This window comes from Artibeus jamaicensis, unplaced genomic scaffold (genome assembly GCF_021234435.1).
Source record: "Artibeus jamaicensis isolate MK-2021 breed Jamaican fruit bat unplaced genomic scaffold, CSHL_Jam_final contig_1132, whole genome shotgun sequence".
Taxonomy (NCBI): domain Eukaryota; kingdom Metazoa; phylum Chordata; class Mammalia; order Chiroptera; family Phyllostomidae; genus Artibeus; species Artibeus jamaicensis.
Window position 1 is genome coordinate 2,548,011 of NW_026521221.1, and position 7,941 is coordinate 2,555,951.

A 7,941-nucleotide genomic window follows, 5' to 3' on the forward strand; every position below is an offset into this window, starting at 1 on the left:
TTATAATACTGAAAAGCAGAAAACAAGGTAATATCAATAATTAGGGATTGGTTTAAAAAATGTACCATGGCATATCAAGACAGTAAATGTTCCACAGTACATCCATGTGGTAAAAGATTATGTAAACAGTGTACAGGGTGGTGTATTTTTAGTATGTGAATATAATGATGGGATGTAACGAGGTCGTATTAAACTACAAGGAACACACACACGCACACACAATCACAGTGCTGATCCTGGGCAAGTACTTGCACTCTGGTGCCAGCCTCCAAACAAAACTTGAATGTCAACATTGCCACTTCCTGAACTCTATAATTTCAGAGAATTTACTGAAATTTTTGTTTCTTCAGTTTTGTTATCTAAAAAAAATGGAGTTAAAGTACAACCTACCACACAGAGAGGTTGCAAGAATTACATAGTTCATTATAATAACATAGTCTATTGTTATTTTACAGAAAGAGAGATTTGGAAAAAATTATTAGTATTTTGATGGTGGTAGTCTTTGGGTGGTGAAATTGAATAGTGGTTTTTTTTGCTTTCTTATATATACCTTTCCATATTGTTTTAATTTTCCCAAACTAACACATATCTCTGTAATTACAGTAGCTGATAGTTGGAAGAGTAGAAGGTTATTAGAACAGAAGGAAAGAAATTAGGAAGGGAGGAAGGCAGGGAACGTCACTGCTTCAGACTGGGTCTCACAGGGAGGCAATCCTCAGATGAAGTTCCAGAAAAGTATAGGACAGCCTTCAGTTCTATAGATTAAAAAAAGTCCAGTATGGATCTGACTGAAGGGAATTGATGGGAGTTACATAACTTTATGGAAGACTCATTAATAAACCAGAATATATGTGCCAAATCATTCTTTTGCCAATAGGAAAGCACAAATTGGAAATACAACTCTTTCACTGAAATGCTGTGCTTGATAATACTTCAGTGAGATACCAGTACACACCCACTTGAATAGCTAATATTATAAATACTAATAATAGTAAGTGTCGATAAGGATTTGAAGCAACTAAAACTCTCATACATTGTTACTAGGAATAAAAAGAATGATACAGCCTCTTTGTAATACTATTAATAATACTTTAAAAAGTTAAACAAACTTTACCTCAAAAAAAAAAAACAACTTTACCTATGACCCAGCAATTTCAATCATAGATTTTTACCCCAAATAAATAAATACATATCCCCGTGCAAAAATTTATGCATGTGAATATGCACAGCAGTATTATTCATAACAGCCAAAAACATAAAGCAACACAAATCGCCATTAACTGGTGAATGGATACACAAATTAGTGGTGTAGACATACCATGGAACATGCTCAGCAATACATACAGCAGCACAGATGAATTTCAAAAGCATGCTGAGTGAAAGAAGTCAAACACAAAATGTTACATTTTGTGTGATTTCATTTATATGCATTTCTAGAAAAGGCAAAGCTACCAGTAATAGAAAGGGGATCATAAGATCTGGGGCCGGAGGTGAGGAGAGGTCATCAAGGGTAGGAGCCCTTGAGGAGACCTGTCAGGGTGAAGGAAGTGTCCTACATCTTGATAGTAGCAATGGTTACACAATTGTATGCAATTATGAAAATTTATCAAACTATTTAAAATTGGTTAAATATATTATATACAATTAATGTCTTCATTAACAAAATAGTTATTGGTAAGGGTGGACTCAGGTTCTATCTAATAAATGGTATCATTCTATTACTTCCTTTTCTCAAGATGAGTATATATATATATATATATATATTTGAAGGAGACTAGAATATCTACATTCATTGTTGGGGTACCCTTTGCTTTTCCTTTTATTTCCCCAAACAATGGGAGGTATAGAATTTCCATATCAAAACTATTTCAGGAATGGCTATACAGTTAAAAGTGTAGGCAAGAGGATTTGTTTTAAAACTGCATTTGTATACTAAACACACTCTTATTTAAGTTGTGAGTTTAGATGAGGGGAGGATTAGAAATTATAGAGGGGCTTAAGCCACCAAAATCATCTTTAGTGGCATTTACAGTTTCAAATACCTTATTGATTTCAATCAGGTACTAGTGAGTTATAAATATTGAAAAAGAAATTTGCATTAGACACTAATATTATCAGCAATTTATTTTAAAATTTTGCCTTAAGGGTAAGATCTTACTGCAGACAGCTAATTTCTTCATTGTTCTGCATTGCTCTATTTTGATTCAGATAGAGATAACAATACCATATTATTGTATTTATTTCCAAATCTGGAAATTCATTATGTTTGGACCCTATATCTCTTTACAATATCCATGAATATATTAAATCATTTAAAATGTAGTGATAATTTGGCCTTTAGCCCAAGTGTCCTTTTTATGGACTTCTGAATGCATTAAAGGTTGAAAAGTTATTCCAATATTTTCTTGATATTACAAAGTATGTTTTGGACTAAGGCAAACTTGGATTTGAATTCTGGTTCCAAGACATTAATTTGCAATTTCAGCAAAATGTTTTTCCTTTGTCTGTAAAACAGATGTGTGTGTATACACACACATACACTTATGTTGTGAGGTGAGGAGTAAATACATGTAAACACACTGGTCACAATAACTGACCCATGTAGACACTAAAAAATAAAGGAACAGAGACTTAGGGCTAATAAACCAAAAAGGATTTGGATGAAATAACATACAAATGCTCAATTAGTCCAAAAAAAATGGCAGAAAAATAGGAGGAAAAGGAGGAGAAAAAAATGAGACAGAATACAAACATCAAGATGGTGGATTTAAATTAAAAAAATAGCAATAATACTTAAAATGCATGTTGAAAGACTGGTAAGAAAGAAAGGCCCAACTATATACCCTGTCTATAAGAAACACACTTTAAATATAAAAACACAACAGGTTATGGAAACATAAGGATGAATAAAAGATGTGCTGTGAGAACACTCTTAAAAAGAAAGCTGGAGTGGCAATTTTCATATCACACATGTAAATTTCAGAGCAAGGGATAAAATTTTTCTCTCTCCTTCCTCAGACATCCACTCACCTGACCCCTCCCTGTGAGACAGCGTATTACCAGTGTTTCTGTGTCTTTCCAGAATGAGTTTATGAATACAGAAGCATATATCACTTTTATTTTTCACCAAGGGGAGCATACTATATTCGCTGCTGTGCACTTGGTTTTTTCAAGTATATCGAGGACATTATTCTCTAATACTACATATAGATTTCTCTCTCTCTCTTTTTAACTACTGCATAGTAAAGAATGAAGTTTTTTAAGGTCTCCATCAAGAACACCAGGATCTCCAAATTTAGTAAACATGGCTAGGTGAAGTCTCTGCAAAATATAATTGGAATATAATTAATTTAAAGGCCCCTTGTCATCTGTATCTTCAGCACATTAAAAACTAAGATTAATATTTAAAAAATTATTTTACTCTTGTTCAGTTACAGTTGTCTGCATTTTCCCCACCACCCCCTACCCCAGCCAAACCCACCTTAGTTTTTGATACACTACATTCCTACTCCCATTACCACAACTCACAATCTACCAATTTGTTGTTTCTTGAGGACATTATCTACTATTTAGTCTCCAATATAATTTCTTTAAGTTTTTTATTTGATTTACTTATTCTTAGGAAGAGAGGAATGGAGGGAAAAAGAGAGGAAGAGAAATATCGATCGGTTGAACCTTGAGTGCTTCCCAACTGGGGACTGGGCCTCCAACCCAGGCATGTGCACTGACTGGGAATCAAACTGACAACCTTTTTTCTTTGTGGGGGACATCACCCACCCCCTGATCAGGGCTCCAATGTAATTCTTACCTTACCTTTTTCCCTTATTCTTTCCTAATTATTTTTTTTATCCTACTCTCAAGCTGTCTCAGTAAGTTGGTGATAGATGGTGAAATTCTTAATGAAGTTCATTGCTACCTATTTAATGTATTGAAAGTAAGACTAATATCTGCACCCAATACCAATCTTCATCATTAAATGTTTCGTTTATAAAATTATACTATAGAAGAACTTTAGAGGCTTTTAAAAGGATAATATTCTGCTTCAAAAGGTTTATATCCAGATTTTTTTGTTAATTTTACTCATTGTCCTTATTTAAGATGATATTTCTGGTCTAGTGGGATGTTTAGTGGTATATAATCAGTAAGTGGATTTATGGGTCATTTTATTTTAGCAAGCTCCAAATACTTAAACAAGTTTTATTTCATATATTCTAATAATACCCCTGTGAAATAGATTGAATAAAATATTTTCTTTTTCATTTACAAATTCAAGAGCAGAAACACAGATGAGTCAGGTAATTAGTGCTTGGCTACACAGTGCATTAGTGACAGAACTGAGGAGAACACAGGTTTTCTGACCTTCAAGCCAGACTATAAGTTTCAGATTCATAAAACTGATTACTCTGTAATTCTGAAAAGTAATGGCACATGCTCTTGCACATTCTGAATTTCTAGGGCGATAATAACAACCCATTTAAAAAGAAAGGAAGTCTTCAAAAATCTTGTTGGAAAAGAACATTTCTTAAGAAGCGTAGAGGATACATATTTAACCACTGATTCTCTTCATTGAGAACTTCCCTGCAAAATGTGCTTGAAATCTGGTGACATCAGGCTCAATGTTACACATAGTTTTTTTCCTCTAAAACATCATCCAAATGTACAAATGTCCTAGATTCTAAATCAATCATTTGAAACTGGTCGGCTACCACTTAGGAAATATTGGACGCATCATAAACATCACGCCCATCTGTCATTTCCTTTTCCTCACGGAGCATGTATAGCCTGCAATCACTCATACAGTATTCTACGTCTCTGGTTAAAGTGTGTGGATGAGTAATACAGCTGTGAACTCTTAAGTAATTAGATGAATTCAAAAATTCAATAAACCAAATCTAAACAATGACTCAATAGCAACAGTAGCAACAGGGAAATTTCTCAGAAGTGGAGTAATTTGCTAGATGAACTGGAAAAACTAGCTTATGGAAAGAGAAGGTGTAAAGTTGAAAAAGTTTCTCAATGCAATTAATAATGTGTTAGAATTTGATTGACTAACATTTTAATTATAGTCGTTTTCAGCTTGAGCTTTCATTTTACATTGGCTTTCATCTTTTGATAGAACCCCATACACTAAAATTTAATTGTTTAGCAATTGTGTATTTGGGATTATGTGCATATATAATTCTAATATTGTTTTTAATTTATCATCTATGTATTTGAGCAAATTCAAATACACAAAGAATTAGTGATATTTGAGTACTATTAAGGTATGAGGAAAGAAAACATATATTGGGTATGATTTAATTTGTCTACAATAAAAAATATGACAAGTGAAACAGGCAAGATTTTTATTTATTTATTTTATTTTGTGATTTAATCTTTACTGCATTTTTTCCCATTGCTATTTAGTCCTCGTAGGCCTCTTCCCCATGTCCTTTTACCATTTGAAACAGGCAAGATTTTTAAACAAGCAAAATTTGCTACAAAAGCATCTATGAAATCAAAATAATGGGAGATGTTTCATAAATAATAAACAATAAATGCTTAAAATTACTCATCACATAATTGTTATTATAATTTCAGAAGTTAAACAAAAGAACATTATTTTATACCTCCTTATAAAGATTGATTTTCATTTTTCCACATTTAATTATTGTTAGTATCTATATGTATACATAATTTTAACAACATGTTTGTTTCAGTGCATGTAATTTTATATTCTGATTTCAAAAAATGAACATTTTTAAGATAAGTAATTATTTAGAAAGTTGTAGTGGTTATTAATTTGATTTGATATTTTATTTCAAAATATTGACAATAAAAATAATTAGAAAGAATCATTCTCTAAAATCCCCTCAACTGTTTTTAGTAATAGAAGGTGTAGTCCTGACTGGGTAGTTCAGTTGATTTGAGCATTGTCCCCACATGCCAAGTTTGTGGGTTTGATCATTGGTCAGGAAACATACAAAAATCACCAGTGAATGTATAAATAAGTGACTCAGCAAATCAATGTTTCTCTCTCTCTTTCAAAAAATCCACTTTAAAAAGGCAGTGATATAAATTAATAAATAACAAATAGATTAACCTACCAGGTTTGTTCATAGAATTTTCTTTCTTTCTCTTCATTACTGATTCCTTTGCTCTCTGAGGCAAGAGGAAATTTATATGCCCTTAATTCTGCTCTCTTTTGAAGTTCAGAATAATTATTGTCAGTCAGTTGAAATATTTCAATACTATTAGTGTGAAATATTTATGTGTGATGGATAAGACCCTTTGTCAATATCAGTTAGACCGAGTTCTCTTTTCCCTCTGCCATGGGACTGGTAATCATTCAACCATTGCTCCGGCAACCTGGGTCCCGAAGCAGAGACCCCAGCTGAGAAACAAACCTTTGTTGTTGTCACCCATTGAGACTCTAGAGGTGACTGCAATTTGGAGGCTACTGAGCTGTCTCAGGGAGGAGATGATCCTCCCGATTTGCATGGCCAACAACCTTACAAGCACATATAGGAATGGCTTCTAATGGTTTTAGGTCAAAGAGAATTAACTGGGAAAATGAATTAAGCAAAATTTACCTTACCTGATAGGCACAACTATAGAAAATGTTTTCTCCAAAGTCACTTTTCAACATTCGTATATAGTTTTAGTTCTCAGGCCTCTGATGCAAAGGCAAACATACATGTATTGCCTCTCTACTCTCAGCTTTGTGATTTTACAAAAGAAACCTCCCTGAATATCACAGGCTAGGCAACATACTCCTCTATGTGGTCCCACAGCACCTTGTGCTTTCCAACCATAATATGTTAAATATGTATATCATCAGTTTCGTGAAGGCAAAGAATGCCCTCTTCTATGGTGCCGGTCAAGCTAATGGCAGGAAGGTGATATTTGAAAGAAACTGACTGAAAGGACTTTTCTACAGTTGTGGCCAAGATTAAGCAATCACCCAGGAATGTGAGACATCCCAAAACTAGCATCACCAAGAAGATAATAGTACCTGTAAGTCTGGATAATCAAGGGAAGAAGATGGTGTCATCGGGCTTTTTTGGAGGCTGGAGTGATGGAAGAAAAGTCAGTCAGTAGGAGCTATAGTACTAGGGCGCAGGTGGCAAACACAAGGCCCGCGGGCCAAACTCGCCTTCCACCTTGTTTTATCCGGCCCTGCGATTTGTTTCTACACGGCAGCAGCGCCAAGCTCTCACTTGCACTTAAGAAGTAGTTACATTTATACAGTCCTGAAATTACATTTGGCCCTTTGAAGGCAACCTCGAGGCAGATGTGGCCCCAGTGAAAATGAGTCTGATACCCCTGCTCTAAAGAGCGATAGCTGCTATTACAAGAGTGTGCCAAGAAAGGGAAATCACAGGGAAAGAAGTACCTTGATCTCCTTTTCCATCTGTCCTGCCATCCCCTACCAGAACCTCCCACTGGCTGAATCTCCCAAAGAGAATAAATAAGCTGTTGACACAGTTCACGGGAAAGGCAGAGGAAGATGAAGGATGGGTCTTGGGAGGGCAAACAGAAGGACTTACCCACCTCCTTACTACTATAGTTCTAGTTCAGTTAGTTTGCCTGGTGCCTATAAAGTACTTAACAGTATTTGATAGGCAGAAGAAACAAAAACAGACAATTAAAAGCAGAGTAATTAATCTGGATGCTACATTCTGGCTGCATTTATTTTCTTAGAAATTATTGTATTTCAACGTGTTGTTTTGTCACTGAATATTGTCATAGGAGCCTTTGAGCTGTGTATATTAAATACTTCTAAACCACATTTTGAACTCCTGTGAAGAACACCAAGATGTAAAGTAATCGGGGAAGCAATTCTGAGAGAGATCATATTGGTATGCAAAAATAAGATGAGTCAATTTGAACAAGTCTACTGAGAAGATAATTACATAAAGAAAGTGACTCATAAATTGTAATTCATTGCATACGGTTACA